Genomic DNA, 13,637 nt, shown 5'->3' on the forward strand with positions numbered 1-13,637 from the left:
GCAACCTCACCTATCAGACAAGACTATTGATGGGGATCAGATGAAATTTCTCCTATGAGATCCTGAACACAGTTACACTTTCATGAAAGTATTTATCAAGTATTAGCTTTTCTTTGCAATTGAGGGTCTTTCCTACGTCTAAATAAGACTGTTTCAGGAACAAGTGTATGGGTGTGTTTGGCAGAAGCAAAATATGGGAGCATCATGACAATAGGGTTGACACAGATTCTAGAGGAAACTGCTGCAATCCAGGTTTAGCATGTTGCTTAAAATGAGAAATTCCATAGTTTAAATTTGGCTCTAATAATTTCTAATCGCATGATCTTAGTCAAGTCATACATCATCAGATACAGAGGAGGTTTTAATGGGTATTAGCTGAAATAATACATGTAAATCACTTGTCCCAGTCTCCAGAACATAACATGCTCAATAATGATAGTAATTATTATTGTACATAATAGCAATTTTAATTACTAATAAAAATTTTAAATTGCTGCACTCTTGAACATCATTTCTTATATGATGGTTTATAACACTGGATGGCCAGGGGCTACCTATTCCATACTGGAAAGAACAACATCTGTTATCAAGATGGACTGTTTCTCTTGAATACTGGGTAGGCAATTGGATTTATGCCAAAAAGAACACAGAGCAGTTGGAATAGCTTTATGCCCTAGGTCTAAAGTTATCTTCATAAAACAAATGAGAGTATTTCTCACTCTACATGGTGAAGACTGAACCACAGAAAGAAAAATAGTCTGAAGGAGAAAGAAAATTCTTTCTTAAATAAGTATCCTAAGAAAAATATATCCTTTGGAAGTACAGTGAGAGAAAAAGTATAAATAATGCTGATCTGCCACGAGTTTTCATTTTGTAAAAATAATATTTTCTAAAATGTTAAAAAATTTTTTCATTTTTTAAAAAGTAACAAAAAAAAACAGAGAATAAGTGTGAGAAGTTGACTGAGAAATTGAAAACAGCAACAACAAAAATATGATAGTAATAAGCTTATGAAAGCCAAAGTGCTTCAGAAATAGGTAATCCAGGAAGCAAATAATGTGTGTCAAACCCTACTAGATGGAGATTTCATCCAAAAAAATTCAAAAGTGAGAGAAATCACTCTGCTAGCTTCTTAAGGACAATTGCTAAAGTGTTAAAAACATTACTTCAGTGCAAGTCAGGACAAGGAGTGATAAGTTACCCAGAACAATTAAGGCTGAGTAGATCTCGACAATGAGACTGTTTGATGAGAATCTTGAGAAATTCAGTTACTTTGAAGATCAATTTAGGAAACTGGTTCTAAAACTTTAACTGGATCAGAACCACCCAGTAGGTTTATTAAAGCACACATGGCTGGAGCCTACCTCAGACTTGCCGTAAAGTAGGTCTAAAGTAGGGCTTGAAAATTTACATTTCTAACAAGTTCCTAGGTGATGCTGTTCACTTTAGTTCACAGAAAATGTTTATCTGTTTCCTAGAACAGTATTTATTTAGCTAATTGTGTCCTGTAAAACATTAATACCACAGGTGTTCTATTGACATGCAGGAAAGGTAGGAAAGGGAGGGATTAAGCCAATCATATTTTTCCTTATACATTTATTTTAAGGTGTGTGGGTTTATGCTAATTCTTAAAGTTATAATGACTCCATGATAACCAATCTTTTCAAATTCTGACATAACATTGTTACTTTTTCAATGATTCTTGAAAAATGCTTTATGTTCAGAATTACAACCTTGATTATTTGTGACATTATTCAGTATTTACACAATCAAAAAGGTCTTTGAGATTGAATGAGAGCCTAAAAATATATAATTGGTAGAAAAATTGCATTTGGACACCCATTCATTCAACATTTATTGAGTGACCACCTGATGTACACCATTCCATGCTAGGTTCTGGTGTTACAGTGGTAAATCTGAAGTTTCCTGCTTCAGGCACTTAACATGCTATTGGGGGAGTCAAAGAATAAATAATAAGGAAATGAATTAAATGAAAGAATGCTATCATTCATAAAAGAAACAAAACAGGCTGGTAATAGTCTGGGAAAGCCATTGTAGATTTTTTAGCCACTCTTCAATGCAGTGACTTATTTTTAATTTCTAAATTCTATTTTTCTATTAAGGTGTAATTGATTTCCTGTATAGTGGGCTTCCCTGGTGGCTCAGATGGTAAAGAATCCACCTGCAGTGCAGGAGACCTGGGTTCGATCCATGTTGGGAGGATCCCCTGGAGGAGGACATGGCAACCCTCTCCAGTATTCTTGCCTCGAGAATCCCCAGGGACAGAGGAGCCTGGTAGGCTACAATCAATGGGGTTGCAAAGAGTCAGACATGACTGAACGACTAAGCACACAGCACATAGTTGATTTACAATGTCATACCAATCTCCAAAGCAGTGACTTTCAAACAGAGCTGAAGAATGATCACAAGACATTGGAAGAGCTGAGAAAATGCATTTCAGGTAGGAGAACTTCAAGGGGAAAAACTCAGACAGAACACCTCCTTCGCTGTCCATATTCTGAAAGTGGTATCTTTTAAGCAACTTATTTATATGTTAAGTTCACTGTTTTAAACTTGTAGAAATCCCAGTGAAAGAGATTGTTATGAGCTGAATTATATTCTCCTAAAATCATATGTTGAGCATCTAGTACTTCAGAATGTGATTATGTTTTGAGATAGGGTCTTTACAAGGGGAATAAACTTAAAATGAAGTCATTAGGCTGGGCCTGAATTTAATATAACTGGTGTCCTTATAAAAAGAGGAAATAGAACACAGAAACACACAGAAGAAAAACTAAGATACAAAGAGAAGACAACCACCTACAAGCCAAGGGGAAAGAGCTTAGAAGAAATCAACCTTACTGACACATTGATCTTGGGCTTCTAGCTTAAGGAATTGTGAAAAAAATGAATTTACTGTTATTGAAGCCACTCTGTCCATGGCACTTCATTATGGCAGCTGAAGCGAATGAATACAGAGGTTAATCATTTGTCCTGTTTTTTTTCCCCCAAGTTTTCTCCCTCTGATAGGCAGTCCAGCTCTGCCTCTGTTTATAGGCTATGGTAAGAAGTTTGATTTGTATTCCTTAATCACTGGGAGACCACTGAAAAGTTTGATGTAAGGAAAATATATGATCTGAATCACTCTGGCATTTGTATGGGCACTGAATTATAGGGAAGCAGGAGTAGAAGGAGGTTTCCCTGGTGGCTCAGGCAGTAAAGAATCTACCTTCAATGCAGTAGTGCGTGTGAAGTCGCTCAGTCGTGTCCAACTCTTTGCGACCCCGTGGACTGTAGCCCAGCAGGCTCCTCCATCCATGAGATTCTCCAGGCAAGAATACTGGGGTGGGTTGCCATTTCCTTCTCCAGTGCAATAGACCCATGTTCAATCCTGGGGTCGGGAAGATCCCCTAGAGAAGGGAATGGCAGCCCACTCTAGTAACCTTGTCGGAGAAATTCATGGACAAAGGAGCCTGGCGGGTTACAGTCCATGGGATTACAAAGAGTTGGACATACCTGAGTGACTAACACACACACACACACAACCAACTGAAGAAATCTCTTCTAAGAGGCTGCTGTACTAAGTCAGGTGACGGGTGACAGTGTCCTGGACAAGGGATGTGGCAGTAGGGATGGAGAGTGGACGAATCAAGGGGCATGTATGTGTGGAACTGCTCCCAAGCGACCGGGCTGTTTCCAAAGAACAATAAGCAAACATACTAGTATTTATTTAAGGCCTACTATGTGCCAGTGGGCTACCCTGGTGGCTCAGTGGTAAAGAATCCACCTGCAATGCAAGAGATGCAAGAGATACAAGTTTGATCCCTGGATCAGGAATACCCCTGGAAGAAGGCATGGACCCACTCCAGATTTGTTACCTTGGAGAATCCCATGGACAGAGGAGCCTAGTGGGTTATAGTTCATGGGGTCACAAAGAGTCGGACACAAATGAGAGACTGAGCAGGTATGCCTGCATGTGCCAAGCAGGGTACTAAATTCTTCCCATATGCTCTTTCATTCAATCTTCATAATATTCTCCAGGAATGATATTTTAAGAGAATTTTATGGATATGGAAACTGAGCTCACAGAGGTTAAATGTTATATTCCAGAGCCAGAATTATAACCTTCCTGTGTTGATCTACAAGACATATTCTAGATTTACTATGTTAATGATGTCATTAAATAGTAAATCCATCGTTAATAATATACATATAATTTTCTATCTAGTACATAACATGCCATACCTATCTTTCTTGTTTTGTTTCATAAGTAGTTTCTGAACTATATTCTTGTAGCTCTTTGTATGCATTTGCTCTTCTTCTTATTACAGCCTGCTTGAGTCTTTCTGTCCTTAACAGCAAAGGTGAATCTTAATTCTCTTGGAAATCCCAAACGAGCACAGTGTTTTTCACATACCAGGTGGTGAATAACTATGTGTTTGATTGTGTTCCCAGTTATCACCCTAGTAGTGGTTTTAAAATCTCACCAAAGGAAAAAAATTCTGGGATTCATTCGTTACATTAGCTAAGCTACAAATGTTTCCTGATTAAAGTAGAATCCATGTTTTATTTATATTTGTATCCTCTTCCTGAACAGATTTTAGGCCTTAAATGTAATAGATTTCTAATAAATCAGTGCTCAATGAACAACGGTCGCTATGCAATTAAGAATAATTCTTAGAGACGCTTCCTCTAACACTGCAGTTTAGGATGTTCAGATCAATGTTCCTAAGAGTATAATTACATAGAAACCAGATAATTTTGATCTTGGAAGGACTTCTCATAATTTTATATGCATTTGTGTAACATAAAGGAATCTTTTAAAATCTTGCTTCTTTGATAATAAGGAAATAGTTTTTATTCCCCCCAACATAGTGGACAATTCCTAAGGCAAAGGGATCTTCAACAGTTTTGAAAGGAACCGAGACCACCAGGATCAAATTCATAGGAATACTCCCATCATACTAATGAATCCAACTTGCTTGGAAAGTGGGAAAGCAATTAACAAGGTCTTAGACAATTTCCCACTCTTTAGCTTTAGAGACCTGGACAAAAATATCACTTTTTAATTTCTTCTCTAGTAAAAGGGTCCAACTTGCTGTCATACCCAGGAAAAAACACTTAAGCTGTTTTGCAGATACATTTGAGTCAACTCCTGTTCTCCAAATCGCCTTCTGAGCTGTGCACTTGAAAGTTTTCTGGGTTTTCAGTCACCTAAATCCGTGCACCAGCTACATCTCATAAAACACTATTAATGTCTCCCCAAATCAAGAGACTTAAAATATTTAAGATGTATGATAACAACAATGAATCTCAGTGTAATATGTAAAGAAATCTCTAATTCTCTGTCACCTACAAAATATAGAAAAACTAGCCTTCCTGTATATTAAAGAAGGAACAGATGTCTATTGATACTGTTGAGAAAGCAAACAAGTATAGAGCTTTACTTAGATGACATTAAAGATTAGTGCCTCCTTTATGCTATGATCCTTCCATGAATCCAGCTCTACTTCTTAAATATTAAAGCTATCAAATAAACAAATAACAGTACCTAAACAAAAAAAATATGAGCAAAAGATGAAAATGCTATTCATAGAAGGAAAATTCTTGTGAGCAATAACATTTTGAAAAGATGTTCAATCAGAGTAGAAATCAGGAAAATACAAGTCATTTCACATTAAAATACCATTTCTTTTCTAAAGTGTTGAAAGGTTTGTGGATCCTGAATCTCATATTCACTGTAAATGGATTTGAATTTGTAAAACTACCACAGAAAACAGTTTGGCATTATCTCATCAAATTGAACTCCCACTTACACTAAGATCCAGAAAAATCCACTTTTGGATATATATGCAAAAGCAACTCTTGCACATTTACAGCAGGGAATTTGGGCCAGAATATTCACAGAAACACAATCTTGGAAACAAGCAAAATGCCTACTGCCAACAGAGCAGCAGATGAATCAGCTAGTTCCTATGCAATGGGAATATCACACAGCAGTTAAAATGAATGATCTATAGCAAGACACGATGGTAAGAATAGATTTTAGAAATACACAAGTGAAAAAGCATCAAAAGATAATAGCATGTTCAAAACAAATGAAAATTTTTAAATTTCAATGTCTTTTTATTAAAAGAGTAAATTTGAGCTAAAGCAATATTCAAATAAAGCTATGGAATAACTTAAAAAGGTCTCAGAATCATGGTTATTTTGGGTGGGGAAAACAGGCAAATAGGATGAGGGAGACCATATAGCAGAGTAAGTTATCAAGGTTGTGCTGTTTAGTTATTTAAGTGGGTGTTTATTTTATTAGAGCAAATGAACGAATAGATGGATAGATATAAAGAAGGCTATCTGTGGACCAATAATGAAAATGTATCATGAACCAAGGATTTTTAATCCAGAATCTTATTATGTGTAGCAGAAGCTTTTTAAAACAAATACATAAAAAGGCCTAGATAATAAAGCAGCTATTTGCTTAATGATATATAAAATAAAGTTGATGCAATTTTTCATCTAAGAGAAAATGAACAGTTATTAATAACCAGGTTTTTAGTGCCTATCTTAGGAAACAAAAAAATACATTTTGCATATTCTTGTCCTAAGGAACCTATGTGTATATTAGCACCAGTACATCTTTTTTGTTAAATCAAGAGCATAAGAAAGTAAATTTGTGATTTGGATTCTACAGTCTCTTGCTGTCTCAAGGGCATCTTTCTTTCAGTTATCCTTTCCCTCCACTCTAATATTAAGTTATTCTCTCCTTGTCTGTTTCCAGTGGTACACAAACAGCTTATGGTATTTCTAATTATTTGGAAAAGGTAACCTTCCCTCTTCCTCTTCTCTTTCATATGTAAACTTTGAGGGGAAAAGAAGGCTATGCTGACTGCCTGGAATTTTCTTTTTATTCACTCCATCATCTATTACAATCTAGTTTTCATGTTTAGGATCCACTAAAATTGCTTTTGTCAGTATTATAAGGTTTTTTTTTCCCTATCTACAGCATCATTCCCTCAAAGTTTTAAAATAATCTTATTTCTCTCATTTTTAAAAAAGATCTCTTGATGCTACTTCTCCCGTTTACCAGCTCATTTCTCTGCTCCCCTGTACAGATCCCAGAAAGAAACTCCTCTCATTCTTTCCAGAACACACGCAATCAGACTTTCACTTTCATCACGTCACCAAAGCTGCCTTTGTCAAAATCACTGGAGATGTAGATACTGCTAAATCTAGAGGTCCACTTGATGTTCTTATCTTTCTTTATCTGTCAGAAGCATTAGATATAATTGATCAGTCTTGCCTCCACTTTGAAATACCTTTTTTTTTCTTTACATCCAATCTAAACACTCTCTTGGATATTTTCTTTTGACCTCAAAGGCCATTCCTTTTCAGTCTTCCTGAGACAGAAATTCCTCCTCCTCTTTCCCTACCTCTTAACACTGGGGACTTTGGAGCTCAATATTTGTACTTCTTCTCTATCGCCATTAATTCCTTGGTTTTCTCTGCAGTCTTATGGCCTTATATACCATACACATTGACATATCCAATATCCCTGCATTCCAAGACTATCTTCATTTTACAGCCAATAAGCAGCTCAAATGTAACATATCCACATGCAAATTGTTCAACTACATCCCCAAGCTGCTTCAGCCAGTTTTGGCAGCTCCATTTTTCTAGCTGTTCAAGTCTAAAACTCCTGAGTCAGACCTGATGTGTCCCTTTTTTCTCACATCTCATAGCCTAGCTGTCACCAGTAGACTATAACTTTGAAAAATAGCCAAAAGCCAACCATTTCTTACAATTTTACAGGCTCCTCTGCCACCAACTTGGTCAAAATGGCCATCAGTTTTTGCCTGGTTGATCATAAAAACCTTTCTGCCCTTGACCCTGACTTACTGTTCTCAATCCAGCAACCAAGGTGAGCATTTGAAAATTAGCTAGTTCAGGTCTCACCCCTAGTGGAATCCTTCCAAATACTTCTGATATGATTAAGAGTAAAAGCAAAGCTCTCACCAGTCTGCGAAGCTTTATACAACCTCATCCTTGTATCACACTGACCCCTTCTTACTCCTCAGCCATGCAGTGACATACTCCACTCCTTCATGCAGTGACACTTCCATTCTCAGCAAGTCTGCATCTGTAGTTCCTTGTCACCAGAAGACCCCACCTAAAGACAACTTAGGCTCTTTTCTACTTAGGAGCATAGTTCAAATATCCACACATGATCTCTAAATTTCACCCTTCTCCCCTTACTGTTCCTCCTCCAATCCTCTCCAATTTAAATAACACTATTCCCTGTCCATTTTCTCAAAATAAAAAATCCAGGACTCATTTCTTGTTTCTCCCTCTCCTTTACCACCATTATAGGAATCCATCACCAATTTTTTGTTGAATTATACCTCCAATATATATCTCACCTTTATCTATTTATATTCATCTTTGTTGCATTTACCATCTTATTCCAAGCCATCATTAACTAAATGGAGACAACCAGAGAATAAAAGGTTTTTTTTTTTTCCCCCCCCATTGGTCTCCTTGCTTCTAATATCGTCTCAACTCCATATCTAGGCCTTTCTTTTCTTTATGCAGCAGCCAGAGATATCATATTACAATCTAAGTCATACCATGTCATTCCCTCTACCTAAAAAACTCCAATAGAATTGAGGTTCATAAAAGAAAACTCCTTTATGAAAGACCTTACATAATGCGACCTCCTCTAACAGCACTAAGCTAGGCCTATGAGATTCTTCCTCTTGCTTTCTGACTCCAGGCACACTGGACACCCTTCACTGTCTGAATCACATTATTATTTAACTTAGAATCTTTGCATTTGTTTTTTGTTTTCTTTTTTTCTGCCTGAGACAAGTTTTATTTACTCTTCCCAAGTCTGTCACCTTTAGGTCTCAGCTTAAACATCTACCTCATCCACTGTATCTGAAATAGATCTCTCACTCAACTTATTCTTTATCTTAGCATTTGGATTGTTCCATAGCATTATCTTTAATTATTTGTTTCCCTGTTATTTTTCTCTCTCTACACTGCTTAGCCTGTGTCTGATTCAGAATTATATCTTTACAACTTTCCATTGTTCTTAGCTCGTAACAATTTCTCACTATCTATTGATTTAACCAATGAATGAAAGTGACAAGTTTGAAGAGAATGAAGCTTTATTTTTCTTTTCCCCTGTGGATTTCAACAAAAGCCCCTAGATAAAAGTGAAAGAGGAGAGTGAAAAAGTTGGCTTAAAGCTTAACATTCAGAAAACTAAGATCATGGCATCTGGTCCCATCACTTCATGGGAAATAGATAGGGAAATAGTGGAAACAGTGTCAGACTTTATTTTTTGGGGCTCCAAAATCATTGCAGATGGTGATTGCAGCCATGAAATTAAAAGACGCTTACTCCTTGGAAGGAAAGTTATGACCAACCTAGGCAGCATATTCAAAAAGCAGAGACATTACTTTGCCAACAAAGGTCCATCTAGTCAAGGCTATGGTTTTTCCTGTGGTCATGTATGGATGTGAGAATTGGACTGTGAAGAAAGCTGAGCGCTGAAGAATCGATGCTTTTGAACTGTGGTGTTGGAGAAGACTCTTGAGAGTCCCTTGGACTGCAAGGAGATCCAACCAGTCCATTCTAAAGGAGATCAGCCCTGGGTGTTCTTTGGAAGGAATGATGCTAAAGCTGAGACTCCAGTACTTTGGCCACCTCATGCAAAGAGTTGACTCATTGGAAAAGACCCTGATGGTGGGAGGGATTGGGGGCAGGAGGAGAAGGGGACGACAGACGATGAGATGGCTGGATGGCATCACGGACTCGATGGACATGAGTTTGAGTGAACTCCGGGAGTTGGTGATGGACAGGGAGGCCTGGCATGCTGCAATTCATGGGGTCGCAAAGAGTCGGACACGACTGAACAACTGAACTGAACTGTGGACTTCAAATGTTCTTTTCATTTATATATTTTTAAAAATATATTCTCTGTCAACATTCAATTAATAAAGCTGGCATGATATATCAATTTAATTTTTAGCTTGAGATATAGGGTTGCAAAGATTCGGACACAACTTAGCGACTGAACAACAATAGATCATTTTAAAACATTTCAAGCATATTTGCATTTCTGTGGGAAAATTATTCCAAATTTACCTAATGTATATCAATCCTAAAGGATATCAATCCTGAATATTCATTGGAAGGACTGATGCTGAAGCTGAAGCTCCAATACTTTGGCCACCTGAAGCGAAGAGCCAACTCATTAGAAAAGATCCTGATGCTAGGAAAGATTGAAGGCAGGAGAAGGGGAAAACAAAGGACAAGATGGTTGGATGGCATCACCAACTCAATGGACATGACTTTGAGCAAGCTCCAGGAGATGGTGAAGGACAGGGAATCCAGGTGTGCTTCAGTCCATGGGGTCACAAAGAGTCGGACACAGCTGAGTGACTGAACAACAACGATATATTCCCCCAATGTTTACTTTCCCATTTAAAACTGTTATTAAGTCTTTAAAATAAAAGTTCTCATTTTACTCCTCTGGGGGCAATGGCGTTTTGCTTACTGTAATGACCTACTTTGTAACAGGAAGGTATGTTCATGAAAATTTGACTCTTGGTCAACAGAAGGATGCAAAAAATGTCTTAGAAGTGGTTGAAGCAAAAGACCAGCTGCCTGACTAAGGTTTTAAAGAGTGAAGTGTGAGTTCTGATCTTGTCTTGTCAACTATAAGACGCAGGATTCTTGGGTAATTCACTGCAATTTTCCCAGCCTCCTCTCTAAGAGAAGAAAAAAGCATGCCCTGCTTATCTTTTTGCATTGGTTGTGATCATCTTATTAGAAATCGTATGTGAAAATGTTTTCAAAAGTGCAGAAAACCCTACTCACATGAAGTCTTACAGTGTTGATGAACAACCTTGCAAAACCCTAGTGCTCCACTGCCGTTTCAGAGAGATTGTGGAAGATGAACCAAGGCAATTATCTCTATCTGTATGTCTCTGGAAGCATTTATTATTCCAGATCATGTGCCTCATTTATTCCAGATTTTGTGCAGAGATGCACGAAAGGATTGTGTAATCCTTCGATCAATGGAAGTGGATAAGGACTGGCTTCCTACAGGTGGTTAGTACCTTAGCTATGCATTTTTAAGAAGGTGTATAACAGTGCTGAAGTGGCTAGAGGCCCAGGGGATGCTCTTTACTGTGGAATGGTTTACTGTATGCTGCTTCTAGGTTGGTGCAAGCTCCTTCCAGATGGTAGCAGGCTGGAAGAACTCTGCCTTTTCAGATGTCCCAGTCTAGGTGCCCTCACTCTGCCCCCATCCTTCCCTTTTCACCTTTGTCCTTTCCTCTTCCAACAGAGACAAAGGAGAGGGAATCCTGGAGGGACGAAAAGAAAGAACCATTTCAGTTCCTTTTACTTCCCCATTGCAAGCTGTGCTGCTGAGTTAAAAATATGTAATTTCATTTCCAAGTCTATTTCAACCCTTGCCTGGCCTACTGAGCAATCACAAACCCTCCCATCTCAGTTCAGATCTTTGCTTTTAGCTTTATTTTAAAGGGAACACTGCTAAGCTGTATAAACAGATATAAAGTAAATGATCTACAAAGAGCAGAAGTAGGATTAAGGGAACCAGGAAGTAAATCTGTATTTATAGCACAATGGTCAAAATCTGAATTATTTTCATTTCATTTCAAAAATGCCAAATTTTCCACAAGATATAAGATGTCCAGGAAGGCATCAAACCTGTGGCATTCAAGAGTTTCTGCTAACAATGAATGTTCTTATTATTTTCTGTGATGCTCATTTATAACACCATGTAAATAGATTACACATTTTTCTGCAGGTGAGAATTACTGTTCCTCTGTTACATCTGGAATACTACATATTTACAGAGAATGACCCACTTCTAATTAATGAATCACATTTACCACAAATATTTATGAGCAACAACCCCCAAAATTGTGCTACATGGTAAATTATTAATAATGAATTGACTACTAACACTTAAAATAATGCAAATTCAACCCCTTCCCATAAAGCTATAAAAGAACCTCCAAGTGGGCAACGAATATCACTTGGCAGAGACAAACAAGATGACTAATGCCCTTGAAACATTTTAGCAGTCCTGCAGCTAACCAAAATCGAGCAATGGCTTCTATAGGTGGATTTCATTTATTTTATTGTCTATATACTATCATGGGAGAAGGTAGCTGGTAAAAAAATGATGCATCTACAATGGATCCCTTCTCCCTTTTGAATTACAACTTGCATTACAACCAGCTGGGCAGATGTGATTTTAATTTTCCACATTTAATAATAAAATCATACAGTTTCAATAATTTTGTGCTTTAATTTATGTTCAGGGACATCAATTCACTAATGAATATTTAAAGTACATGTGATTTGATACTTCTATTATTTTTTTCCTTTACTTAAAATGTCAAGTTTAAAAACTTTATGGGCAGATAAATCCTTTTTTATTGATATAATACAGCCTTAAATGGCATCACATCATCTGAAACTTTCTCCACACAGTTATTTTTGATCTAAAGTGATAATTTCCCAGTCACTTATGAAAGATCGTGCATTGACAAATGATTCACTTCTGTAAGGAAGCCTTTTTTCAGATTTGCATGAAGGCAAATGCAGGGCTAAGCATCCTACCCCTAGAGAGGCAACATGAGAAGAACTGGGAGAATCTTTCATCCTCTGACCCATCTTTATCACTGTCAAAATGCAAAAACAAACAAAAAAATGAATTAAATCCCTCAATGGCTCCCAGTAACCTTCTCAATAAAATCCAGGAATAAGGAATAAAGTGGGCTCCTGGTTTCAGAAGACTGGATTCCAGTCTATCATTAATATGCTATGCTAGTCTTTCAGTCGTGTTTGACTCTTAAGGAACCCAAGGACTACAGCCTGCCAGGCTCCTCTGTCTATGGAATTCTCCAAGCAAGAATACTGCAGTGGGTTGCCATTCCCTTCCTCCAGAGGATCTTCCCAACCCAGGGATTGAACCTGAGTCTCCTGTGTCCTTTGCATTGCAGGCGGATTCTTCACCACCTGAGCCACCAGAGAAGCCTAATATGCTGTTTCTCAGTATAAATCACTTTCTCTTTCAAACATTCTCCTTTGTTACATGAGAAAAACGGGACTGGTTAGACTCCTAAAACCCATACAATTCTCTTTTATTTTCAACAATTCTTTCTAAGCTGGGACCAAACACCTCTGGAATAATATCTAATTCTGTTCTTTTTCCCAGAAACATCCTGCTCCCATTTACCTTCTACACTCCCCATCCTTATCTCCTAAAACCCTCAAAAGGAAGCACAAATGCCTCAGTGCTTCTAATACTATGATATTCATCAGAAAGTATCTGATGGCATCCCAATCTTTGTGGGTTTGTCTTTTAAGTACACAACTTGATGTGGGTTCCAATATTGCCCATGCCATTTATTAAGTCTGAACTTGGACCAGTTGGTTATCTTCCCAAGCCTCAACTTCTACACCTGTAAAACAAGGATAGTAATACCTTTCTCTCGGGGTTGTTGTAAGGTTAAACAGTAAGGTTCCTTATCCTTTAAGGTAGAGCCTATGTCTTATTCGACTCATTTCCCAAGAAGTAACTAGATCAGACT

At 37.6% G+C, this 13,637-nt stretch overlaps 1 protein-coding gene across 3 annotated transcripts in view; it reads right to left on the reverse strand.

Annotated features, from left to right (window-relative positions):
• The window catches only part of GABRA4 (gamma-aminobutyric acid type A receptor subunit alpha4), a 241,910-nt gene that overhangs the window by 226,084 nt on the left and 2,189 nt on the right, over nucleotides 1-13,637 (reverse strand). The gene's annotated exons all lie outside the window — the stretch shown is intronic.

Source organism: Bos javanicus, chromosome 6 (assembly GCF_032452875.1).
Source record: "Bos javanicus breed banteng chromosome 6, ARS-OSU_banteng_1.0, whole genome shotgun sequence".
Lineage (NCBI taxonomy): Eukaryota > Metazoa > Chordata > Mammalia > Artiodactyla > Bovidae > Bos > Bos javanicus.